This window comes from Oncorhynchus masou, unplaced genomic scaffold (assembly GCF_036934945.1).
Source record: "Oncorhynchus masou masou isolate Uvic2021 unplaced genomic scaffold, UVic_Omas_1.1 unplaced_scaffold_3005, whole genome shotgun sequence".
NCBI lineage: Eukaryota > Metazoa > Chordata > Actinopteri > Salmoniformes > Salmonidae > Oncorhynchus > Oncorhynchus masou.
Window position 1 is genome coordinate 1 of NW_027009424.1, and position 27,500 is coordinate 27,500.

At 46.9% G+C, this 27,500-nt stretch overlaps 1 pseudogene; it reads left to right on the plus strand.

Moving 5' to 3' along the window:
• Positions 1-1,151: 1,151 nt before the first annotated feature.
• Positions 1,152-27,500, plus strand: part of LOC135534101 (patatin-like phospholipase domain-containing protein 7) — a 28,974-nt pseudogene continuing 2,625 nt past the window's right edge.

The following is a 27,500-nucleotide window of genomic DNA, read 5'->3' on the forward strand; positions in this document are numbered from 1 at the left end:
ATATAGATCTATAGTATATTATTAAATGCATGGAGGGAGTACCATATAGATCTATAGTATATTATTAAATGCATGGAGGGAGTACCATATAGATCTATAGTATATTGTTAAATGCATGGAGGGAGTACCATATAGATCTATAGTATATTGTTAAATGCATGGAGGGAGTACCATATAGATCTATAGTATATTATTAAATGCATGGAGGAGTACCATATAGATCTATAGTATATTGTTAAATGCATGGAGGGAGTACCATATAGATCTATAGTATATTGTTAAATGCATGGAGGGAGTACCATATAGGCCCATAGGATGTTAAATGCATGGAGGAGTACCATATAGATCTATAGCATATTGTTAAATGCATGGAGGGAGTACCATATAGGATCTATAGTATATTGTTAAATGCATGGAGGGTACCATATAGATCTATATATTGTTAAATGATGAGGGAGTACCAGGCAGATCTATAGTATATTGTTAAATGCATGGAGGGAGTACCATATAGATCTATAGTATATTGTTAAATGCATGGAGGGAGTACCATATAGATCGGATATAGATCTATAGTATATTGTTAAATGCATGGAGGGAGTACCATATAGATCTATAGTATATTGTTAAATACATGGAGGGAGTACCATATAGATCTATAGTATATTGTTAAATACATGGAGGGAGTACCATATAGATCGGATATAGTATATTGTTAAATACATGGAGGGAGTACCATATAGATCTATAGTATATTGTTAAATACATGGAGGAGTACCATATAGATCGGATATAGTATATTGTTAAATGCATGGAGGGAGTACCATATAGATCGGATATAGTATATTGTTAAATGCATGGAGGGAGTACCATATAGATCGGATATAGATCATAGTATATTGTTAAATGCATGGAAATATAAGTACCAGACATTTCAGTGTGACGGCTATTTCTCACTGTAATACTCTCCATAGACGTAGAATAACTAGAACAGTCGTGCCTTTCAAGGCATTCTTCTGTGCGTGTGTGGCTCCGACGGCCGTATGCCGTTCTACATCTATGGAGAGCATTACAGTGAGACGGTGCCGGGTGTCTCTCGTCAATGTCTGAATCCCTTAATCCTGCTGTACCATAATCTCTCCCCTCTCTGTCAGGACCCTGGTCTGTTGGAGGGCAGGGTGACTCTGCACCAGGTCAAAGCAGGCTCTGTGGTGGCCAGACAGGGAGACCAGGTCAGGAGCACCATACTGTCTGCTTTACTTTATCAACCTGGTTCTCCTCTTTGGTCATACCTATCCACACCTGGTTCTCCTCTTTGGTCATACCTATCCACACCTGGTTCTCCTCTTTGGTCATACCTATCCACACCTGGTTCTCCTCTTTGGTCATACCTATCCACACCTGGGTTCAAATACTACTTGGAAGCTTTCCTTTGTCTGTGCTTGATTTAACTTCCAGCTTAATGGACCAATGGAATAATCCGAACACTGGGGAAATGACAACATTTCCTCCCCACTCACGCACTGATGCAATTCCACAAAATGCGCAACATGTACAGCAGAAGATTGCAAAAAAAATTAGATGGGACGTTATACAAACAGGTTGCCACATGAAAGCCTTTAGGCTAATGTATTTAGCACACAAATTCGCCATATATTCAAAGCACGCGCATAATTGACACTGGATTGGACACACGAAACCCGAATGCCTTTTAGAGTTCTCGCCAGAAAGGAAAATTCTATACCCTTCTGTCCCCTTCTGACCCACAAATGAAAGCCCAGACGTGGTCCAGCATCACAGAAATGAAAGAGCTGCGGGCGGCAGCGAAGTGAGGAGGAAACAGCCATTGTGTCTAGAAAAGGGCGTTTAGAGACAGAAAGTTTAGTTAAGGATCAACTGAATGAGGAAAATATTGGAATTAAGTAGGCTAAAGCAATTTAGTAACTTATCAAATTCTGGCTTCTACTGAAACTCCCAAAGTCATATTCAACTGTCATAGGTGTGTGTGTGGTCACCTAGGTTATCATTTCAGCACTGTTTTGATTGTGATGCTGTGGGGGCCCGTCTAGATAAATCAATCAATATCAAATTTGTGTTTAACACTAAATCTCCATTTGGATATTTGGTAATAATTAGGCTGGGAAAATGTTAGTTGAGTGAGTGCTAATGATCATCTTTACTCTTGTATGCAGTTGAAGTCAGAAGTTTACATACACTTAGGTTGGAGTCATTAAAACTCGTTTTTCAACCACTCCACACATTTCTTGTTAATTAACAAACTATATTTTTGGCAAGTCGGTTAGGACATCTACTTTGTGCATGACACAAGTCATTTTTCCAACAATTGTTTATGGACAGATTATTTCACTTATAATTCACTGGATCACAATTCCAGTGGGTCAGAAGTTTACATACACTAAGTTGACTGTGCCTTTAAACAGCTTGGAAATTTCCTGAAAATGATGTCATTTTCTCAGCAACTTCTGATAGGCTAATTGACATCATTTGAGTCAATTGGAGTGTACCTAACGGATGCATTTCAAGGCCTACCTTCAAACTCAGTGCCTCTTTGCTTGACATCATGGGAAAATAAAAGAAATCAGCCAAGACCTCATAAAAACAATTGGTAGACCTCCACAAGTCTGGTTCATCCTTGGGGGGCAAATTCCAAACGCCTGAAGGTACCACGTTCATCTGTACAAACAATAGTAGGCAAGTATAAACACCATGGGACCAGGCAGCCATCATACCGCTCAGGAAGGAGACGCGTTCTGTCTCCTAGAAATTAATGTACTTTGGGTGCAAAAAGTGCAAATCAATCCCAGAACAACAAAGGACCTTGTGAAGATGCTGGAGGAAACGGGTACAAAAGTATCTATATCCACAGTAAAACGAGTCCTATATCGACATTACCTGAAAGGCCGCTCAGCAAGGAGGAAGGCCCTGCTCCAAAACCGCCATAAGAAAGCCAGACTACGGTTTGCAGCTGCACATGGGGACAAAGGTCATACTTTTTGGAGAAATGTCCTCTGGTCTGATGAAACAAAAATAGAACTGTTTGGCCATAATGACCATCCCAACCTTGAAGCACGGGGGTGGCAGCTCATGTTGTGGGGGTGCTTTGCTGCAGAAGGGCTGGTCTCTTCACAAAATAAATGGCAGTATGTGGATATATTGAAGCAACATCTCAAGACATCAGTCAGGAAGTTAAAGCTTGGTCGCAAATGGTTCTTCCAAATGGACAATGACCCCAAGCGTACTTCACAAAGTTGTGGCAAAATGGCTGAAGGACAACAAAGCAAGGTATTGGGAGTGGCCATCACAAAGGCCAGACCTCAATCCCATGGAAATGGAAAATTTGTGGGCCGAACTGAAAAGCGTGTGTGAGCAAGAAGGCCTACAAACCTGACTCAGTTTTTCTGTCAGGAGGAATGGGCCAAAATTCACCAAGCCTATTGTGGGAAGCTTCTGGAAGGCTACCCGTAAAACAATTTAAAGGCAATGCTACCAAATACTAATTGAGTGTATGTAAACTTCTGATTCCACTGGGAATGTGATGAAAGAAATAAAAGCTGAAATAAATCATTCTCTACTATTATTCTGACATTTCACATTCTTCAAATAAAGTGGTGATCCTAACGGACCTAAGACATGGAGCGTGCAATAATGTAGCCTAAATCATGTGTATTATTGACACAAGTAGTAGCCTTATATAGAGCCTATTTCCCTGTCGTCCCAATCCCACTGAAACCCCAAATCCCGACTCCTGTCTCGCATGACATTCCTAACTTTGTTCTGTAATCCATAGGTTGCATGATCGAAGCAGGTCTCTCGCCTATATATGTCAAAATACCGCTATGACATTCCCCTTGCTTCTCTGTCTCGTATCGCTGCCCATATGAGAGCCTACTTAGAGAATGTGTGATCAACACACTGTATGAAGGTCGATATGGATATATATTTTATAAGAATTGGTCCCGTGAAGAGATTCATATTTAAACAATTTCCTCGGTAGCCTAGGCCCTACTGCTGAAAATGCAGTTAATGAGTTAATTGAGGAACATCGTCACGCTCCAAATTTATGAACATATTTTTTCCATAATTCACAACAATGTCATTACGATCAAAGTTACACTCATGACCAAATATCAGTTTCACTGTGTTTCGCTGTGAAATCTGGACATGGAGGGAGCAGCCAAGTCGACAATGTGGCCCTGCGACAATCTTATTTTGGAGAAGTGACCATTTCTTGGTTTTAAATTGGCACTTCCAATTTTTCCGGTATAAATATGAATTATTCCCAGGATAGGAACTTGATTTCCTGGAAAGTCATCATCCCAGTGTGTTTCAGGAGGTGAGTGTGCAGTTTGTGATCTTGGGCCTGCTGCATGTGTACCAGCGGATGATCGACCGCGAGGAGGACACATGTCTGTTTGTGACCCACCCCGGGGGAGCTGGTGGGCCAGCTGGCTGTGGCCACTGACCGGCAGCCCCTCATCTTCACTGTCCGAGCCCACGAGACTGCAGCTTCCTCTCCATTTCCAAGACCCACTTCTACGAGTGAGGCACTGAGAATACCACACTGTCGGCACATGTATTTCATATGCATACATGCATGCACACTCCGACATTTACGTGTGTGTGTGTGTGTCCCACCCCTCAGGATCATGCGTGCAGAACCCACAGTGGTGCTGAACGCAGCTCACCGGTCGTGCGGAGGATGTCGTCCTTCGTCAGGCAGATAGACTTTGCTCTGGACTGGATGGCTGTGGAGGCCGGCCGGCAGTCTACAGGTAGGTAAACCCTCTGTCCACACCGATGTTCAGCTTCACTGCCTTCACTGATCTACAGTATTTCCATCTGCAATGAATCCCCAAGTGTGATTAGTCTTAAAGGGATACGTTGAGATTTCAAGATTTGAGGTTGTTTTTTTCTACATACCATTTCTATGTATCTGCATGCAGGTTTGGAGATGATTTAAAGTTAAAGAAATAAGACTTAACTACTCCAAAGCTGGGTGGTTGGTCATTCATAGTCTCACAAAGTAGTCGCTATTTGTCATCTTTTCATTTGACTGATGATAATAAGAAACGAGGATTCTATCCACTTCCTTGTTCTCTGGCGCGTAGAGATGGCAGCGCATCTGTCCCATTATTGCCTCTGTTAGCGTCTATTACGGGACTTCAATCATCTCCAAACGGCACCCGGAGACATAAAAATGGATTCCATGAGTTGGTCTGACTCTGGGCAAGGAGAAAAAAAAGACTAAAATCCCTTTTAACCTCAAACATGATAATGAATGTCAAGACATTACTACAATTCGGGATGCTTGAATTTGTCTGGCTACAGTTGAAACAATCCTCTCTCTCTCTCAGACAGGGGGATAAGTCAGATCCTCTCTCTCTCAGACAGGGGGATAAGTCAGACCCTCTCTCTCTCTCAGACAGGGGGATAAGTCTGACCCTCTCTCTCTCAGACAGGGGGATAAGTCAGACCCTCTCTCTCTCTCAGACAGGGGGATAAGTCTGACCCTCTCTCTCTCAGACAGGGGGATAAGTCAGATCCTCTCTCTCTCTCTCAGACAGGGGGATAAGTCAGATCCTCTCTCTCTCTGACAGGGGGATAAGTCAGACCCTCTCTCTCTCTCTGACAGGGGGATAAGTCAGATCCTCTCTCTCTCTCAGACAGGGGGATAAGTCAGACCCTCTTTCTCTCTCAGACAGGGGATAAGTCAGATCTCTCTCAGACAGGGGATAAGTCAGATCCTCTCTCTCAGACAGGGGGATAAGTCAGATCCTCCTCTCTCTCTCTCAGACAGGGGATAAGTCAGATCCTCCTCCTCTCTCTCAGACAGGGGATAAGTCAGATCCTCTCTCCCTCTCTCTCAGACAGGGGGATAAGTCAGATCCTCTCTCCCTCTCTCTCAGACAGGGGGATAAGTCTGATCCTCTCTCCCTCTCTCTCAGACAGGGGGATAAGTCTGATCCTCTTTCTCTCTCAGACAGGGGGATAAGTCAGATCCTCTCTCTCTCTCTCAGACAGGGGGATAAGTCAGATCTCTCTCTCTCTCTCTCTCTCTCTCTCAGACAGGGGGATAAGTCAGATCCTCTCTCTCTCTCTCTCTCTCTCAGACAGGGGGATAAGTCAGATCCTCTCTCTCAGACAGGGGATAAGTCAGATCCTCTCTCTCTCAGACAGGGGGATAAGTCAGATCTCTCTCTCTCTCTCAGACAGGGGGATAAGTCAGATCTCTCTCTCTCTCAGACAGGGGGATAAGTCAGATCCTCTCTCCCTCTCTCTCAGACAGGGGGATAAGTCAGATCCTCTCTCCCTCTCTCTCAGACAGGGGGATAAGTCAGATCCTCTCCCTCTCTCTCAGACAGGGGGATAAGTCAGATCCTCTCTCCCTCTCTCTCAGACAGGGGGATAAGTCAGACCTCTCTCTCTCTCAGACAGGGGGATAAGTCAGACCTCTCTTTCTCTCTCAGACAGGGGGATAAGTCAGATCCTCTCCCTCTCTCTCAGACAGGGGATAAGTCAGATCCTCTCTCTCTCTCAGACAGGGGATAAGTCAGATCCTCTCTCTCAGACAGGGGGATAAGTCAGATCCTCTCTCCCCTCTCTCAGACAGGGGATAAGTCTGATCCTCTCTCCCTCTCTCAGACAGGGGGATAAGTCTGATCCTCTTTCTCTCTCAGACAGGGGATAAGTCAGATCCTCTCTCTCTCTCAGACAGGGGGATAAGTCTGATCCTCTCTCCCCTCTCTCTCAGACAGGGGGATAAGTCTGATCCTCTTTCTCTCTCAGACAGGGGGATAAGTCAGATCCTCTCTCTCTCAGACAGGGGGATAAGTCAGATCCTCTCTCTCAGACAGGGGGATAAGTCAGATCCTCTCTCTCTCTCAGACAGGGGGATAAGTCAGATCCTCTCTCTCTCTCTCAGACAGGGGGATAAGTCAGATCCTCTCTCTCTCTGACAGGGGGATAAGTCAGACCCTCTCTCTCTCTCTGACAGGGGGATAAGTCAGATCCTCTCTCTCTCTCAGACAGGGGGATAAGTCAGATCCCTCTCTCTCTCTCAGACAGGGGGATAAGTCAGATCCTCTCTCTCTCTCAGACAGGGGGATAAGTCAGATCCTCCTCCCTCTCTCTCAGACAGGGGGATAAGTCAGATCCTCTCTCCCTCTCTCTCAGACAGGGGGATAAGTCAGATCCTCTCCTCTCTCTCAGACAGGGGGATAAGTCAGATCCTCTCTCCTCTCTCTCAGACAGGGGATAAGTCAGATCCTCTCTCCCTCTCTCTCAGACAGGGGATAAGTCAGATCCTCTCTCTCTCTCAGACAGGGGATAAGTCAGATCTCTCTCTCTCTCTCAGACAGGGGGATAAGTCAGATCCCTCTCTCTCTCTCTCAGACAGGGGGATAAGTCAGATCCTCTCTCCCTCTCTCTCAGACAGGGGGATAAGTCAGATCCTCTCTCTCTCTCAGACAGGGGATAAGTCAGATCCTCCCTCTCTCTCAGACAGGGGGATAAGTCAGATCCCTCTCTCTCTCTCAGACAGGGGGATAAGTCAGATCCTCTCCCTCTCTCAGACAGGGGGATAAGTCAGATCCCTCTCTCCCTCTCTCTCAGACAGGGGATAAGTCAGATCCTCTCTCTCTCAGACAGGGGATAAGTCTGACCCTCTCTCTCTCTCAGACAGGGGGATAAGTCTGACCCTCTCTCTCTCTCAGACAGGGGATAAGTCTGACCCCTCTCTCAGACAGGGGGATAAGTCTGACCCTCTCTCTCTCTCAGACAGGGGGATAAGTCAGATCCTCTCTCTCAGACAGGGGGATGAGTCAGATCCTCTCTCTCTCAGACAGGGGGATAAGTCTGACCCTCTCTCTCAGACAGGGGGATAAGTCAGACAGCACCTTCATAGTTCTGAGTGGCCGTCTGCGCTCCGTCATCATGAAGGAGGACGGCAAGAAGGAGCTGACCGAGAGTACGGCCGCGGTGACCTCATCGGCGTGGTAAGGGGTCAAATGTCAGGTGGCACCATTTTAAAAAACGCAGCCGCCGTAGCATAAACAATGCCAGGCTTTTAAAGAATTTATATTTTTTTATTGATTGTAGATGTAAGCAAACCCATTTAGACACCGACACGGTTTTATGCAGGGCCACGAGTACGCCCCACCATGACATGGCTATTCACAACATCTCAGAGCTGTGTGTGTGTGTGTGCCACTCACTCACTCACTCACTCACTCCAGAGAGGATTTAGCTCTGTTTGGTAACCCCTCTCCCTTTAATTCACTGCATTACGCTCCCATTGGCTGACGTGGATTTGCATTGCTGTGGCGATGCCTATGCTGCTAAGAATACCTGCCTGAGGCGAATTGTCCGATGCCATGGTTACCGGCACCAGCCGGTAGTCCGAAGTTACGGTGTCCGTGAGGACAGAGTCAGGAGAGCGTGGAATGCGAGGATACAGAATTAGACCATGTGTGTACCAGCAGCACAGTGTTATTACAGAGAGAGAGAGCTCAATCGCTTTGATATGAAAGGTCACTGCCTGGCTGGCTTGTTGACGCTGATGAAAATGGACACGGGAATCACTGGGGCTTAAAAAGTCTGGCTCACCATGCTTTTCTTGGTCCGTTCCTCTGATCACTCATTTTTATCTTAAATAGTTATTTACATTTTCTGCACCAGTAAGTGCTTTTTAAAAAACGAAATATGTTCCTATTTGTAGGGCTAAGATCACTTCAACTCCATATGAAAACAAGGAATGTGCAATGATTATTAAATCAATTGCAAGAGTGTTAAGGGGTAAGTTTGGTGCATAGTTCCTGTATAATGATTGAGGGATGATTCGCAGTGTTGACCAATGGGAGCCTCTGGTGGTTGATGTGTCCCCGTCCAGGTGGAGGCCCTGACCCATCAGAACAGAGCCACCACGGTGCATGCAGTACGTGACTCGGAGCTGGCCAAACTACCAGAGGGAGCACTCGGCTACATTAAGAGGAAGTTCCCACAGGTATGTAGATCAACTGGCTTCATAGACTTAGATAGACGACTCTAATACCCAAAAGCGCGTTTTCACACCGGCAGCCATTGAGGACTTTCACCATTTGTGTAGGTAACTGGGTGGGAAGGATCATATCATTCCATCACAGTCATCCAGAGGATCAGCCAATCCATTGTAGGGCTGTTGCGGTGACCGTATTACCGCCACACCAGCGGTCACAGTGAAGGCAGTCAAATTCCATGTGACCGTTTAGTCACGGTAATTAGGCTTCCAGGCTCTGATGCTGCTGATGGTCATGAGTAGCCTACCAAACGTACTCCCTGGTACGCAGCACTCTATTGTCCCTCTAATCATGGACATCAATGCAAATAGTTCGAAAATCTAATCAAACACTTCATGAGCTCATGCTGCGCAACATTTCTATAGGCTATGCAGTTGCATGAGAAAACAGAGTGATGGCCTCTATTAAAAAGAGGAGGATTTCTACAGCTTTCTATAGGCTAGGCCTACTATATTTATTTGTCAACTTTCCTAATGTTAAAGACATTGTTTATCTTTACAACCGGAGTAGCCTTTTGTTAAGAAGCCTTTTGGACTTGGACTTGGCGCTCCGGTACCACTTGATGTGCAGAGAACAGTCTGACTAGGGTGGCTGGAGTCTTTAGGGCCTTCCTCTGACACCACCTGGTATAGAGGTCCTGGATGGCAGGAAGCTTGGCCCTAGTGATGTACTGGGACGTAACACTACCCTCTGTAGTGCCTTGCAGTCGGAGGCTGAGCAGTTGCCATGCAACCAGTCAGGATGCTTGGCCCTAGTGATGTTCTGGGCTGTACACACTACCCTCTGTAGCACCTTACGGTTGGAGGCTGAGCAGTTGCCATGCAACCAGTCAGGATGCTCCCGATGGTAGAAAAATCTGAGGACCGATGCCAAATCTTTTAGTCTCCTGAGGGGCAATTGGCGTTGTCGTGCCCTCTTCACGACTGTCTTGGTGTGTTAGGACCATGACAGTGTGTTGGTGATGTGGACACCAAGGAACTTGAAGCTCTCAACCTGCTCTACTACAGCCCCACTACTGTATATAGACTTTCTTTTTTTTCTACTGTCATTGACTTGTTTATTATGTTTTTGGCTTTTTTATTCCATGTGTAACTCTGTGTTGTTGTCTGTCTCACACTGCTTTGCTTTATCTTGGCCAGGTCGCAGTTGTAACTGAGAACATGTTCTCAACTAGCCCACCTGGTTAAATAAAGGTGTTCTCAACTAGCCTACCTGGTTAAATAAAGGTGTTCTCAACTGGCCCACCTGGTTAAATAAAGGTGAACTAAATAAAAAAAGGAAATCCCGTCGATGAGAATGGGGGCGTGCTCGGCCCTCCTTTTCCTGTAGTCCACAATCATCTCCTTTGTCTTTTTCACATTGAAGGAGAGGTTGTTGTCCTGGCACCACACGGCCAGGTCTCTGACCTCCTCCCTATAGGCTGTCTCATTGTCCGGTGATCACTGTTGTGTAGATTTAAAATGAATTAAAAATCAAAACATATAACCTGTTTGTAGAACAACAAGTTACATGAATAACTGTAAATTTAGCATATAGATACCTATTTCTTTGTTAACCGCTCAACACAGAATAGGTGCATGTGCAACACTCCCTGGAAGTCGTTTGGAGAAAATATCCTTTCAATGTAATCTAGCTATGTTCAATTGTATTCTTCATATTATAAAATAATGTCACGGAATCCTAAGCAGATCTTGTCTGCTAATTGAACTAGTGTAGCCCACAGCCATATGGAATAGCCAGATCAGGACCTACCATAAGGACAACTCAGAGTATGCTATTCTGTTCTTCTGAAATAGACCACATTTTCTTCATAACATGTTTATTTAGACCTGTCTAAAATAAATGATGGGATTTATTGTGAAGGTATAGGCTACATTACATTTATTTATTTATTAGACTTGTTCAAATGTAGACGTTTCAAAGTTCTGCATCAGTGGCTCGTAAGCTATGTGTGGAAGCCAGGATATGCTAAATGTGTTTGTTAATTAACGGTCAATTACCGTGAGACTGTCAAGAAAATAACTGTCGATCACCAGCTGACACAAATTCGTGACCGTCACCTACATATGATCAAACGTTCCATAACTGCAGGTGGCTGTAAATCACCAGCCTTGGGTTTTATACCTGCTCAAACAACCCCCTCCAGGTGGCTGTAAATCACCAGGTTTTATACCTGCTCAAACAACCCCCTCCAGGTGGCTGTAAATAGGTTTTATACCTGCTCAAACAACCAGGTGGCAGTAAATCACCAGGTTTTATACCTGCTCAAACAACCCCCTCCAGGTGGCTGTAAATCACCAGGTTTTATACCTGCTCAAACAACCCCTCCAGGTGGCTGTAAATCACCAGGTTTTATACCTGCTCAAACAACCCCTCCAGGTGGCAGTAAATCACCAGGTTTTATACCTGCTCAAACAACCCCCCTCCAGGTGGCAGTAAATCACCAGGTTTTATACCTGCTCAAACAACCCCCTCCAGGTGGCTGTAAATCACCAGGTTTTATACCTGCTCAAACAACCCCTCCAGGTGGCAGTAAATCACCAGGTTTTATACCTGCTCAAACAACCCTCCAGGTGGCTGTAAATCACCAGGTTTTATACCTGCTCAAACAACCCCTCCAGGTGGCAGTAAATCACCAGGTTTTATACCTGCTCAAACAACCCCCTCCAGGTGGCAGTAAATCACCAGGTTTTATACCTGCTCAAACAACCCCCTCCAGGTGGCAGTAAATCACCAGGTTTTATACCTGCTCAAACAACCCCTCCAGGTGGCAGTAAATCATGAGGTTTTAACCTGCTCAAACAACCCCTCCAGGTGGCTGTAAATCACCAGGTGTTATACCTGCTCCAAACACCCCCTCCAGGTGGCTGTAAATCACCAGGTTTTATACCTGCTCCAACAACCCCTCCAGGTGGCTGTAAATCACCAGGTTTTATACCTGCTCAACAACCCCCTCCAGGTGGCAGTAAATCACCATGAGGTTTTATACCTGCTCAAACAACCCCCTCCAGGTGGCTGTAAATCACCAGGTTTTATACCTGCTCAACAACCCCCTCCAGGTGGCTGTAAATCACCAGGTTTTATACCTGCTCAAACAACCCCCTCCAGGTGGCAGTAAATCACCAGGTTTTATACCTGCTCCAACAACCCCCTCCAGGTGGCAGTAAATCACCAGGTTTTATACCTGCTCAAACAACCCCTCCAGGTGGCAGTAAATCACCAGGTTTTATACCTGCTCAAACAACCCCCTCCAGGTGGCAGTAAATCACCAGGTTTTATACCTGCTCCAACAACCCCTCCAGGTGGCTGTAAATCACCAGGTTTTATACCTGCTCCAACCCACTCCAGGTGGCAACCAGGTTTTATACCCCTCCAGGTGGCTGTAAATCACCAGGTGTTATACCTGCTCCAACAACCCCCTCCAGGTGGCAGTAAATCACCAGGTTTTATACCTGCTCAAACAACCCCTCCAGGTGGCAGTAAATCATGAGGTTTTATACCTGCTCAAACAACCCCTCCAGGTGGCTGTAAATCACCAGGTGTTATACCTGCTCAAACAACCCCCTCCAGGTGGCTGTAAATCACCAGGTTTTATACCTGCTCCAACAACCCCCTCCAGGTGGCAGTAAATCATGAGGTTTTATACCTGCTCAAACAACCCCCTCCAGGTGGCTGTAAATCACCAGGTGTTATACCTGCTCAAACAACCCCCTCCAGGTGGCTGTAAATCACCACCTGCTCCAACAACCCCCTCCAGGTGGCAGTAAATCACCAGGTTTTATACCTGCTCAAACAACCCCCTCCAGGTGGCAGTAAATCACCAGGTTTTATACCTGCTCAAACAACCCCTCCCAGTAAATCACCGGGTTTTATACCTGCTCAAACAACCCTCCAGGTGGCTGTAAATCACCAGGTTTTATACCTGCTCCAACAACCCCCTCCAGGTGGCAGTAAATCACCAGGTTTTATACCTGCTCAAACAACCCCTCCAGGTGGCAGTAAATCACCAGGTTTTATACCTGCTCAAACAACCCCTCCAGGTGGCAGTAAATCACCAGGTTTTATACCTGCTCAAACAACCCCCTCCAGGTGGCTGTAAATCACCAGGTTTATACCTGCTCAAACAACCCCCTCCAGGTGGCTGTAAATCACCAGGTTTTATACCTGCTCCAACAACCCCTCCAGGTGGCTGTAAATCACCAGGTTTTATACCTGCTCAAACAACCCCTCCAGGTGGCAGTAAATCACCAGCCTTGGGTTTTATACCTGCTCAAACACCCCTCTCCAGGTGGCTGTAAATCACCAGGTTTTATACCTGCTCTAACAACCCCTCCAGGTGGCAGTAAATCACCAGGTGTTATACCTGCTCAAACAACCCCCTCCAGGTGGCTGTAAATCACCAGGTGTTATACCTGCTCAAACAACCCCCTCCAGGTGGCAGTAAATCACCAGGTGTTATACCTGCTCAAACAACCCCTCCAGGTGGCAGTAAATCACCAGGTTTTATACCTGCTCAAACAACCCCTCCAGGTGGCTGTAAATCACCAGGTTTTATACCTGCTCAAACAACCCCCTCCAGGTGGCAGTAAATCACCAGGTTTTATACCTGCTCAAACAACCCCTCCAGGTGGCAGTAAATCACCAGGTTTTATACCTGCTCAAACAACCCCCTCCAGGTGGCAGTAAATCACCAGGTTTTATACCTGCTCAAACAACCCCCTCCAGGTGGCTGTAAATCACCAGGTTTATACCTGCTCCAACAACCCCCTCCAGGTGGCTGTAAATCACCAGGTTTTATACCTGCTCCAGGTGGCTGTAAATCACCAGGTTTTATACCTGCTCAAACAACCCCTCCAGGTGGCAGTAAATCACCAGGTTTTATACCTGCTCAAACAACCCCTCCAGGTGGCAGTAAATCACCAGGTTTTATACCTGCTCAAACAACCCCTCCAGGTGGCAGTAAATCACCAGGTGTTATACCTGCTCCAACAACCCCCTCCAGGTGGCAGTAAATCACCAGGTGTTATACCTGCTCCAACAACCCCCTCCAGGTGGCAGTAAATCACCAGGTGTTATACCTGCTCCAACAACCCCTCCAGGTGGCAGTAAATCACCAGGTGTTATACCTGCTCCAACAACCCCTCCAGGTGGCTGTAAATCACCAGGTTTTATACCTGCTCCAACAACCCCTCCAGGTGGCAGTAAATCACCAGGTGTTATACCTGCTCCAACAACCCCCTCCAGGTGGCAGTATGCACCCTTTCAGTTTGATAACCAACTCAGAGAAGTAGAAGAAGACATGGACCACGTCAACATGGCCTCTATGGTGCTGCCCGTGCTTTCACAGATGCCATGATGGGACAGATACAAAGATGAGAAGTCTAACTTGGTCTATGACTGGCTTTCACTCCCTCACACACACACGACACTCCACATACACACACACGCTGACGCTCTCTTTCTCTTGTTTTAGGTAGTCACGAGGTTGATTCACCTTCTTGGTCAGAAGATCCTGCAGCAGGTCAATGGCCCTCTGACAGGTGTGTGTTTACAGGCAACCGTTGTCCCCAGAAGGATCTAACCCCTCATGTCCCTGCTATGTGTAATATATCTTCACGATAATGTGTCTGTCCTCCTCCCAGCCCGGAACCTGGCCCTGCACACCCCAGGCAGTAAGTGGGATGCGGGAACCCGGCGTCCAACCTGTCCACTGTCACCGTGCTGCCTGTGTCTGAGGAGGTACCTCTCACAGCTTTCACACTGGAGCTGCAGCACGCTCTCATCGCCATTGGTAACCACACACACACACACACACATTCCACCTCTCTCTTCATCAGTGTTCAAGGCTGTCTAGACAGTGCAGTGCTGCCCTTCTATAGATGTCTGAGGAGATACCTCTCACAGGGTGGAGCTGACATTCATCGCCATTTAACCACACACATTCCACCTCTCTCTTCATCATGTTCAAGGCTGTCTAGACAGTGCAGTGCTGAGATGTCTGAGGAGATACCTCTCCATTCACTGGAGCTGCAGACTCTCATGAATTGGCACACATTCCACCCTCCTTCATAGAATGTTCAAGGCTGTCTAGGTCATCTGCCCTTAGATAGATGTTAGGGCCCGGGAGCTTTCACACTGGAGCTGAGCACGATGGACTATCGATTGGTCATTTCATTTTCTTCATCATGTTCAAGGCTGTCTAGACAGTGCAGTGCTGCCCTTCTATAGATGTCTGAGGAGATACCTCTCACAGCTTTCACACTGGAGCTGCAGCACGCTCTCATCGCCATTGGTAACCAGCACACATTCCACCTCTCTCTTCATCATGTTCAAGGCTGTCTAGACAGTGCAGTGTGCCCTTCTATAGATGTCTGAGGGGGGGTGGGTGACATTGTCCTTTATGCCCGGGTGCTGTTTCCTACGATCTAATATTCTGCTGAGGCTGAATTGATGATCTCCATTCATGGGGACCTTGAAGCGTGGTCCCCTCCTCAGTAGAATGTTCCGGTGGCCAGGTCATCTCTTAGAAAGCTTTGGGGGGGAGTGATATGAGTGAGGACAGATGGACTATGATTGTGTCTTTTCATTTTGTATGATCTTTAATTCTGCATTGTTGGAAAAGGACCCGTAAGTAAGCATTTCACTGTTAGTCGACCCCTGTTGTTTACGAAGCACGTGACACGCCTGCAATGTGATTTGATTTAGGTGTGCCCTTTCCACAGACCTGACCTAAATTGTCCTTCTTCATAGGCCCCACACTTCTACTGACCAGCGACAGCATCTCAGCGCCTGGGAGCGTCGCGCTGGACAGGTGAGCTTGACTGAATGGGGTTGTGTGCATCTTGAACAACCCACATGCATTATAAAGGGTTCCTTAGATTTTTTTAAAGAAGTAAATCATTGTCTCTCTCTCGCTTCACCCTCCTGTCTGTCTGGTCTGGTCGGTGTCTCTCTCTCTCTCTCTCTGTGTCTCTCTCTCTCTCTCTCTCTCTCTCTCTCTCTCTCTCTCTCTCTCTCTCTCTCTCTCTGTCTCTCTCTCTCTCTCTCTCTCTCTGTCTCTCTCTCTCTCTGTCTGTCTCTCTCTCTCTCTGTCTCTCTCTCTCTCTCTGTCTGTCTCTCTCTCTCTCTCGCTCTCTCTGTCTCGCTCTCTCTCGTCTCTCTCTCTCTGTCTCTCGCTCTCTCTGTCTCTCTCGCTCTCTCTGTCTCTCTCTCTCTCTCTGTCTCTCTGTCTCTCTCTCTCTCTCTCTGTCTCTCTCGTGTCTCTCTGTCTCTCTCGCTCTCTCTGTCTCTCTCGCTCTCTGTGTTAACATTGCCAAAGCAAGTAAGGTATATAATATATAAAGTGAAATCTAAAAATTAACAGTAGACATCACACATACAGAAGTTTCAAAACAATAAAGACATTCAAATGTCATATTATATATATATATATACAGTGTCTCTGTCGCTCTCTCTGTTTGCCCCTCTCTGTCTCTCTCGCTCTCTCTCGCTCTCTCTGTCTCTCTCTGTCTCTCTCTCGCTCTCTCACTCGCTCTCTCTGTTTCGCCGCTCTCTCTCTCTGTCTGTCTCTGTCTCTGTCTCTGTGTCAGTGTACATGAGTATCGTCTGTCCAGTTGGCTGGGCCAGCAGGAGGACATCCACCGCATCGTGCTCTACCAGACAGACTACACCCTGACCCCCTGGACCCAGCGATGTATCCGCCAGGCCGACTGCATCATCATTGTGGGACTGGGGGAGCAAGACCCCGCTGTGGGGGAGGTACGGGGGGAACCAGGAGGGACTGGGGGCTCTGGGAGGGGAACTGATTTTGGGAAATGGAATTCTACGGAGCCATCCTATGAGTCTGTCACTTGTAACACATTTGGACTGTTACAGAATCCTTTATGTGCTTCCACAGAGGGTGTAGCAATACGTTTGCGTGCGTGACCACACTTACTAAATTTTGCCTTTGAATATCTTCAGTGGCAGCAAATGCTTCAGAAGCAGAGGAAATAGGCCCCTCCCCTGGGGTGTAATCCTTAGTGCAAACAGTTGCAATCAAAACAAGAGTTTCTATTGGACAAATTCCGGTATTCCATGGCGCTTGGGGAGAGGTTAGCTAGCTTAGCGTATTTCCATGGCGCTTGGGGAGAGGTTAGCTAGCTTAGCGTGTTAGCATGATGTTTAGGGAGAGGTTAGCTAGCTTAGCGTATTTCCATGGCGCTTGGGGAGAGGTTAGCCAGCTTAGCGTGTTAGCATGATGTTTAGGGAGAGGTTAGCTAGCTTAGCGTATTTCCATGTTGCTTGGGGAGAGTTAGGCTTAGCGTGTTAGCATGATGTTTGGGGGAGAGGTTAGCCAGCTTAGCGTGTTAGCATGATGTTTAGGGAGAGGTTAGCTAGCTTAGCGTATTTCCATGTTGCTTGGGGAGAGGGAGAGGTTAGCCAGCTTGCAGATCCTTGGGTTTTTAGCACTGCCACTGTGTTTGATGTGGGATTTAGGGTCAGTGCAGATCCTTGGGTTCTTTAGTCATGCCTGGGTCTTGGTGGCAGGTTCTTTAGTCGACCTCGCTGACCTCTTGTCCCTGATATGATACCCATTTACCAAGATAAAGAGGAATACCAACCAGTCACAGACTCAAGTGGCTTGATACTATTGTGTAAGAAACTCCTCTCCTCTCAGTATGCAGTACATGCCTGTTTAATTCTGGACAAACTATGTCCTACTTCTCCTTGGCCAACCTCTAGTTGACCCCTGGCCTTTGACCCTGTAGTTGGAGCGGATGCTGGAGGGCAGTGCGGTGAGGGCCCAGAAGCAACTGGTGTTGTTACACAGGGAGGACGGCCCCCGCCTCAGGGCACTGTGGAGTGGCTCAACATGAGGAGCTGGATCTCCAGACACCTGCACCTCTCCTGCCCACGCAGGGTCTTCTCCAAGAGAAGCCTGCCCAAACTGGTACACACACACACCTGATCTTCCCAAACTGGTACACACACACCTGATCTTCCCAAACTGGTACACACACACACCTGATCTTCCCAAACTGGTACACACACACACCTGATCTTCCCAAACTGGTACACACACACACCTGATCTTCCCAAACTGGTACACACACACCTGATCTTCCCAAACTGGTACACACACACCTGATCTTACCAAACTGGTATACACACACACCTGATCTTCCCAAACTGGTACACACACACACCTGATCTGACCAAACTGGTACACACACACCTGATACCAAATGGACACACACACACCTTTGATCTTTTAAACTGGTACATTTAATCGGTTTTCCTGATTAAAACAATAAAACTGGATAGAACACACCTGATAAGGATGTGACAAATCCATTAAATTTCTTTCTTTAATTTTTAAACTGCCGTTATTTAATCGGTTTTCCGTTAAAACAATAAGAAAATGGATGCCAATTCCAGTTTGGGTCTTTTTCAGAAGGTCAAGGCTGCTGCCAGCTCCAGTTTGGGTCTTTTTCAGAAGGTCAAGGCTGCTGCCAGCTCCAGTTTGGGTCTTTTCAGTCAAGGCTTGCCAGCTCCAGTTTGGGTCTTTTTCAGAAGGTTAAGACTGCTGCCAGCTCCAGTTTGGGTCTTTTCAGAAGGTCAAGGCTGCTGCCAGCTCCAGTTTGGGTCTTTTTCAGAAGGTCAAGGCTGCTGCCAGCTCCAGTTTGGGTCTTTTTTCAGAGCTCCAGGTCAAGGCTGCTGCCAGCTCCAGTTTGGGTCTTTTTCAGGTCAAGGCTGCTGCCAGCTCCAGTTGGGTCTTTTTCAGAAGGTCAAGGCTGCTGCCAGCTCCAGTTTGGGTCTTTTTCAGGTCAAGGCTGCTGCCAGCTCCAGTTTGGGTCTTTTCAGAAGGTTAAGGCTGCTGCCAGCTCCAGTTTGGGTCTTTTTCAGAAGGTTAAGGCTGCTGCCAGCTCCAGTTTGGGTCTTTTTCAGAAGGTTAAGGCTGCAGTTTGGGCCAGCTGCCAGCCAGTTTGGGTCTTTTTCAGAAGGTTAAGGCTGCTGCCAGCTCCAGTTTGGGTCTTTTCAGAAGGTCAAGGCTGCTGCCAGCTCCAGTTTGGGTCTTTTTCAGGTCAAGGCTGCTGCCAGCTCCAGTTTGGGTCTTTTTCAGGTCAAGGCTGCTGCCAGCTCCAGTTTGGGTCTTTTTCAGAAGGTTAAGGCTGCTGCCAGCTCCAGTTTGGGTCTTTTTCAGAAGGTCAAGACTGCTGCCAGCTCCAGTTTGGGTCTTTTTCAGAAGGTCAAGGCTGCCGCCAGCTCCAGTTTGGGTCTTTTTCAGAAGGTTAAGCATCACACCTGTACTGTCATTACTGTACCTCAATTCCACCTCGCAGAGTTTCCATTTCCTTCTCATTTAACCTTCTCATTTCAATATTGCCATACAGGCCGTCCTCTGCCATTTTCCCAACTGTTAACGATGACGTCATAGTGTCGACTCCCATTGAGTGCCAAGATTTGTTTCCTCCAGGAATTGAGTCCTAAGATTCAGTATTTTCGGAGACTGATTTGTTGCCGTATCTGCCCCCTCGCTCCGTGCTGTTCACGGAGTGGTGGCCAGGGCACCAAACGGCGGCGAAGATGAGCCTCGCGCTTCAACGCTCTGTTTACTTTCTGCATCGCCGTAACACAACAAAAAAAAAATATTCTTAACGTTAAGCATCCCGATTTTTTTTTATTAATTTAAATGTTCACGCCCCTAACTCATAACTAAGGAAGGAATTGCCTCACAACCCCACAGTTATTTCCAGTGTCGCACCATTTGAAGAAAGAGTGTTTTAATATCTGCATTGCTGTCTTCTCCAGATTGAGATGTATCAGCGTGTGCTCCAGAAGCCGGCTGAACGCCACTCTGACTTCTCCCGGCTGGCCAGGGTCCTGACCGGGAACGCCATCGCCCTCATACTGGGGGGAGGAGGGGCCAGGTACGCCCCAATGACCTCTAACCTCTGTCCTCTAGGTCACTGACGTCACTCGGCCCCATTTATAGTCATTTCTATGGAGGCGTGTAGGGGTGTTGTCTTTCCTAATGCATGAAACACTCAAAGCATATTATGATTCCACTTTTCTGCCAAATGTAATATCTTGCTCATTCTTCTCCTGTCTTTCTCTCTCTTCTCCTGTCTTTCTCTCTCTTCTCCTGTCTTTCTCTCTCTTCTCCTGTCTTTTTCTCTCTTCTCCTGTCTTTCTCTCTCTTCTCCTGTTCTCTCTCTTCTCCTGTCTTTCTCTCTCTTCTCCTGTCTTTCTCTTCTCCTTCCGTTTGTCCTGTTTTCGTGTTGTGTTCAGGAGATGTTTCAAGGTTGGTTCCTCTTGTCTCTCTCTCGCTCTTAACTCATGCCTGTTAAATGCTTTGTACTAATATTTGTCTTGTTCCCCTTTGGGGAATTCGGGACTCGCGTGAATCACGCGTTAAATGGAAGGTCATTTCCTTTTTCATGGGACGAAAGAGGTCCGTGTTGATTATTTATTGTGGGTGGGAGAACTCACCGAATGCCAACAGTTGTTCATAATAATGCTGCTACTTCTATTACACAAAAGAGGGCGAGAGACAGTTGGATGCTGACTGACTAAGGTATTTTATTCTTTTCTCTCTACTCGTATTCTGACCTTGAACTTTAATATGAGAATAGCATGCTATTCACCCGTTATTCGTTTTGGGGTGGAGATCGTATAAATGAAGGTGTGTCTACAGATACGCCGTATTCTGACCTTGACTTAACAATTCGACCCTCTTTTCACACGACCCTACCAACCATGAATAAGGTTTCAGCGACCGGTTCCAAGTGGAAAAAGCATCTGCTATATTTTTCACGATTTTTATTAGGCTATAAATAGCTGTGACATGTATTGTGGCCCCTTTCCCACAGTGCAATAGGCTATAAATAGCTGTGACATGTATTGTGGCCCCTTTCCCACAGTGCAATAGGCTATAAATAGCTGTGACATGCATTGTGGGCCCTTTTCCACAGTGAAATAGGCTATAAATAGCTGTGATATGCATTGTGGGCCCTTTTCCACAGTGAAATAGGCTATAAATAGCTGTGATATGTATTGTGGCCCCTTTCCCACAGTGCAATAGGCTATAAATAGCTGTGCCGTTATTCAGATATTGTATTGTATGCCCTTATAACATCTGTTTTATTTGACCGTTTCTAGCATGTGAAATATGAGCCACGATTTCGGGAGCCACCGTTCCGTGATACATTTAGAACGGTCACTTTCGGGTTTCCTTCAATGTGTACCTTACATCTTGCGTCATTCCATTCCAACGTGCCTTTGTTCCCTCTGTCACATCAGTGCAGTTGTTCCTGAGGGTCTCGAGCATTAGTGGATCACATGAGGCTAATGTTGTGCGATACTTTGGGACATGTAGACATGTAAAGGCACTTAACTCAATACGTTCCTAACCTTTAAATCATCTCCAAGATCAGAGTGTTTTTAAATCTACCAGTTGGTGCTGAAACGGAGACCAATAGACATACATTTAGATGGCGTTCTTTGATTGATCCCACTAATCTGAACCCGTCTTAAAGGGTGAGTCTGTCAACAAACACATATTAAAGGGACACTGTATTTAAAGGGACAGCGCACTGTATTTAAAGGGACACACTGTATTTAAAGGGACAGCGCACTGTATTTAAAGGGGGACAGGGACAGCGCACTGTATTTAAAGGGACAGCGCACTGTATTTAAAGGGACAGCGCACTGTATTTAAAGGGACAGCGCACTGTATTTAAATGGACAGCACACTGTATTTAAAGGGACAGCGCACTGTATTTAAAGGGACAGCGCACTGTATTTAAAGGGACAGCGCACTGTATTTAAAGGGACAGCGCACTGTATTTAAATGGACAGCACACTGTATTTAAAGGGACAGCGCACTGTATTTAAAGGGACAGCGCACTGTATTTAAAGGGACAGCGCACTGTATTTAAAGGGACAGCGCATTGTATTTAAAGGGACAGCGCATTGTATTTAAAGGGACAGCACACTGTATTTAAAGGGACAGCACACTGTATTTAAAGGGACAGCGCACTGTATTTAAAGGGACAGCGCACTGTATTTAAAGGGACAGCGCACTGTATTTAAAGGGACAGCGCACTGTATTTAAAGGGACAGCGCACTGTATTTAAAGGGACAGCGCACTGTAATTAAAGGACAGCGCACTGTATTTAAAGGGACAGCGCACTGTATTTAAAGGGACAGCGCACTGTATTTAAAGGGACAGCGCACTGTATTTAAAGGGACCGGAGGATTTTCAGTGGTTGAATTAAACGTATTCAGTGGTTTACATACCTGCATAAGGTAAGCCTGAATACCAAACTACTGGGAAGTGTGTAGGATAAGGCGTACATTTTGGGCCCCTTGTGAATTGTTGTGGTACTGGTGTTGACTCACCGTATGTGGTAGTGTTAAACAAGTTGCCTACTTGGCAGTTACAATCCCTAACAGTACACAGAGATGTATGTATGTTGTGTGAAACCATTTCCAACAACCTGCAAAGCAATCTGTTAGTGCACCTGCCAAATGCAGGGAACACTGCAGGCGAGCATCAGATCCACAAACATGACGATGGAAGCCAAGACATTACCGCAATCTACATTACGTTTACATTACGTTTTCATGAGGGAGCTTGTGTGTGTGTGTGTGTGGAGTCGTGAGCATATGTCCAATGTCTCTCGTTCCTCATCCTCTCTCCCCCGTTCCTCTCTCAGGGGCTGTTCTCAGGTGGGTATCATGCATGCTCTGAGTGAGGCAGGGATCCCTGTGGACCTGGTGGGAGGTGTTTCCATCGGCTCCCTGATGGGGGCGCTGTACGCAGAGGACCGCAGTCACAGCCGCATGAGGATGAGGGCACGAGAGTGGGCTATGGTGAGAGGATACGGCATCTTTCCCGATTCCTCGCGTCCTCTGTCGTTTCACGTTTTAGTCATTTAGTAGTCGCTCTGATCTAAAGCGACTTTTATTCAGGGTTGTGCCTTGCTAAAGGGCACATCCACTGATTTTTTTTTTATTTTTGTCTCCGGGATTCGAACCAGAAACCTTTTTGGTTTACTGGCCAAACGCTCTTAACCGCTAGGCAACCTGCCGCCCCACCTGTCCTGGGCAGTCAGTCTGTTGTTCCTCCTAATGCAGTTTGAGAAGGAGAGACTAAGTCCAAGGGGAAGGACACATCTTTTTGTCCTCCTTGAGAAGGAGGCAAGGAGAGAGGATGCGAGGAATCAAGAAAAGACCAAATCGAGGAATATTAACTCGACCTTCAAGTGTTTAAATGTTGTCCAGGTCAACCTTGAAGAAACATGATTTGGACCTCAATGGGATGACTTGGTCAAATAAAGGTGAAAGTAAACATGTTCTCATGGATTTGTTGGGGTGTGTGTTGCAGGGAATGACCTTGGTGTTTAAGAAGGTGTTGGACCTGACCTACCCCATCACTTCTATGTTCTCTGGCGCTGCCTTCAACTCCAGCATTTACACGGTGTTCAAGGACAAACAGATAGAGGTGAGGAACGGCACAGTTGGAGTTAGTCGGTCTTGCGTCTCTCTTGTAAAAAGGCATTTTTCATCATAATGGGATCACCTGTGTAAACAGAGAGTAGATTAAATACATTTTAAAAAATTGCCTGTCACACACGGCCTGGAAAATTGAACTTATTATACTAATAAGAAAAGGAGCCTGCTTTGAAACGCGTTGGCAATAAATATAATTGAAGGGAATGAAGGCTCCGCCTGAACCTTCTTTTACAGTTGCAATATTGACATAATAATGACTAGTGGTGCTGTTGTTTGTTCAGGACCTGTGGATCCCCTATTTCAACATCACCACTGACATCACTGCCTCCACCATGAGAGTGCACACAGACGGTTAGGCCTCAAGTCTCTCTCTATAGCTCTCTCTCTATAGCTCTCTCTCTATAGCTCTCTCTCTCTACCGCTTTCTCTCTATAGCTCTCTCTCTATAGCTCTCTCTATAGCTCTCTCTCTCTCTACCGCTCTCTCTCTATAGCTCTCTCTCTCTCGCTCTCTCTCTATAGCTCTCGCTCTCTCTCTATAGCTCTCTCTCTCTCTACCGCTCTCTCTATAGCTCTCTCTCTCTCTCTACCGCTCTCTCTCTATAGCTCTCGCTCTCTCTATAGCTCTCGCTCTCTCTATAGCTCTCTCTCTCTCTCTACCGCTCTCTCTCTATAGCTCTCGCTCTCTCTCTATAGCTCTCTCTCTCTCTACCGCTCTCTCTCTATAGCTCTCGCTCTCTCTCTATAGCTCTCGCTCTCTCTCTATAGCTCTCGCTCTCTCTCTATAGCTCTCGCTCTCTCTCTATAGCTCTCGCTCTCTCTCTATAGCTCTCGCTCTCTCTCTATAGCTCTCGCTCTCTCTCTATAGCTCTCGCTCTCTCTCTATAGCTCTCTCTCTCTACCGCTCTCTCTATAGCTCTCGCTCTCTCTCTATAGCCCTCTCTCTCTACCGCTCTCTCTACCGCTCTCGCTCTCTCTCTATAGCTCTCGCTCTCTCTCTATAGCTCTCGCTCTCTCTCTATAGCTCTCGCTCTCTCTCTATAGCTCTTGCTCTCTCTATAGCTCTCTCTCTCTCTATAGCTCTCTCTACCTCTCTCTCTATAGCTCTCGCTCTCTGTCTCTATAGCTCTCGCTCTCTCTCTATAGCTCTCTCTCGCTCTCTCTCTATAGCTCTCGCTCTCCTGCTCTCTCTATAGCTCTCCTGCTCTCTCTATAGCTCTCGCTCTCTCTCTATAGCTCTCGCTCTCTCTCTATAGCTCTCGCTCTCTCTATAGCTCTCGCTCTCTCTCTATAGCTCTCGCTCTCTCTACCAGCTCTCGCTCTCTCTCTATAGCTCTCGCTCTCTCTCTATAGCTCTCTCTATAGCTCTCTCTCTATAGCTCTCTCTCTACCTCTCTCTATAGCTCTCGCTCTCTCTCTCTATAGCTCTCGCTCTCTCTCTATAGCTCTCGCTCTCTCTCTCTATAGCTCTCGCTCTCTCTCTCTATAGCTCTCGCTCTCTCTCTCTATAGCTCTCGCTCTCTCTCTATAGCTCTCGCTCTCTCTCTCTATAGCTCTCGCTCTCTCTCTCTATAGCTCTCGCTCTCTCTCTCTATAGCTCTCGCTCTCTCTCTCTATAGCTCTCGCTCTCTCTCTCTATAGCTCTCGCTCTCTCTCTCTATAGCTCTCGCTCTCTCTCTCTATAGCTCTCGCTCTCTCTCTCTATAGCTCTCGCTCTCTCTCTCTATAGCTCTCGCTCTCTCTCTATAGCTCTCGCTCTCTCTCTCTATAGCTCTCGCTCTCTCTCTATAGCTCTCGCTCTCTCTCTATAGCTCTCGCTCTCTCTCTCTATAGCTCTCGCTCTCTCTCTATAGCTCTCGCTCTCTCTCTCTATAGCTCTCGCTCTCTCTCTCTATAGCTCTCGCTCTCTCTCTCTATAGCTCTCGCTCTCTCTCTCTATAGCTCTCGCTCTCTCTCTATAGCTCTCGCTCTCTCTCTATAGCTCTCGCTCTCTCTCTATAGCTCTCGCTCTCAACTATAGCTCTCGCTATCTCTATAGCTCTAGCTCTCGCTCTCTATAGCTCTCGCTCTCTCTCTCTATAGCTCTCGCTCTCTCTCTATAGCTCTCGCTCTCTCTCTCTATAGCTCTCTCTCTACTGCTCTCTCTATAGCTCTCGCTCTACTGCTCTCTCTATAGCTCTCGCTCTACTGCTCTCTCTATAGCTCTCGCTCTCTCTCTATAGCTCTCGCTCTCTCTCTCTATAGCTCTCGCTCTCTCTCTATAGCGCTCTCTCTACTGCTCTCTCTATAGCTCTCGCTCTCCCTGCTCTCTCTATAGCTCTCGCTCTCTCTCTATAGCTCTCGCTCTCTCTCTATAGCTCTCTTTCTCTCTCTAGCTCTCTCTCTCTCTCTATAGCTCTCTCTCTATAGCTCTCTCTCTACCTCTCTCTCTACCTCTCTCTCTATAGCTCTCTCTCTATAGCTCTCGCTCTCTCTCTCTATAGCTCTCTCTACTGCTCTCTCTATAGCTCTCGCTCTCCTGCTCTCTCTATAGCTCTCGCTCTCTCTATAGCTCTCGCTCTCTCTCTATAGCTCTCGCTCTCTCTCTATAGCTCTCGCTCTCTCTCTATAGCTCTCGCTCTCTCTCTATAGCTCTCGCTCTCTCTATAGCTCTCGCTCTCTCTATAGCTCTCGCTCTCTCTATAGCTCTCGCTCTCTCTCTATAGCTCTCGCTCTCTCTACCACTCTCTCTATAGCTCTCGCTCTCTCTCTATAGCTCTCGCTCTCTCTCTATAGCTCTGTCTCTATAGCTCTCGCTCTCTCTCTATAGCTCTCTCTCTCTACCTCTCTCTCTATAGCTCTCTCTCTCTACCTCTCTCTCTCTAGCTCTCGCTCTCTCTCTATAGCTCTCGCTCTCTCTCTATAGCTCTCGCTCTCTCTATAGCTCTCGCTCTCTCTCTATAGCTCTCGCTCTCTCTCTATAGCTCTCGCTCTCTCTCTATAGCTCTCGCTCTCTCTCTATAGCTCTCGCTCTCTCTCTATAGCTCTCGCTCTCTCTCTATAGCTCTCGCTCTCTCTCTATAGCTCTCGCTCTCTCTCTATAGCTCTCGCTCTCTCTCTCTATAGCTCTCGCTCTCTACCTCTCTCTCTATAGCTCTCGCTCTCTACCGCTCTCTCTATAGCTCTCGCTCTCTCTCTATAGCCCTCTCTCTCTCCACCGCTCTCTCTATAGCTCTCGCTCTCCATAGCTCTCGCTCTCTCTCTATAGCTCTCGCTCTCTCTCTATAGCTCTCGCTCTCTCTCTATAGCTCTCGCTCTCTCTCTCTCTATAGCTCTCGCTCTCTCTCTCTATAGCTCTCGCTCTCTCTCTCTCTATAGCTCTCGCTCTCTCTCTCTCTATAGCTCTCGCTCTCTCTCTCTCTCTATAGCTCTCGCTCTCTCTCTCTCTCTATAGCTCTCGCTCTCTCTCTCTCTCTCTATAGCTCTCGCTCTCTCTCTCTCTCTATAGCTCTCGCTCTCTCTCTCTCTCTATAGCTCTCGCTCTCTCTCTCTCTCTCTCTATAGCTCTCGCTCTCTCTCTCTCTCTCTATAGCTCTCGCTCTCTCTCTCTCTCTCTATAGCTCTCGCTCTCTCTCTCTCTCTCTATAGCTCTCGCTCTCTCTCTCTCTATAGCTCTCGCTCTCTCTCTCTCTATAGCTCTCGCTCTCTCTCTCTCTATAGCTCTCGCTCTCTCTCTCTCTATAGCTCTCGCTCTCTCTCTCTCTATAGCTCTCGCTCTCTCTCTCTCTATAGCTCTCGCTCTCTCTCTCTCTATAGCTCGCGCTCTCTCTCTCTATAGCTCTCGCTCTCTCTCTCTCTATAGCTCTCGCTCTCTCTCTCTCTATAGCTCTCGCTCTCTCTCTCTCTATAGCTCTCGCTCTCTCTCTCTCTATAGCTCTCGCTCTCTCTC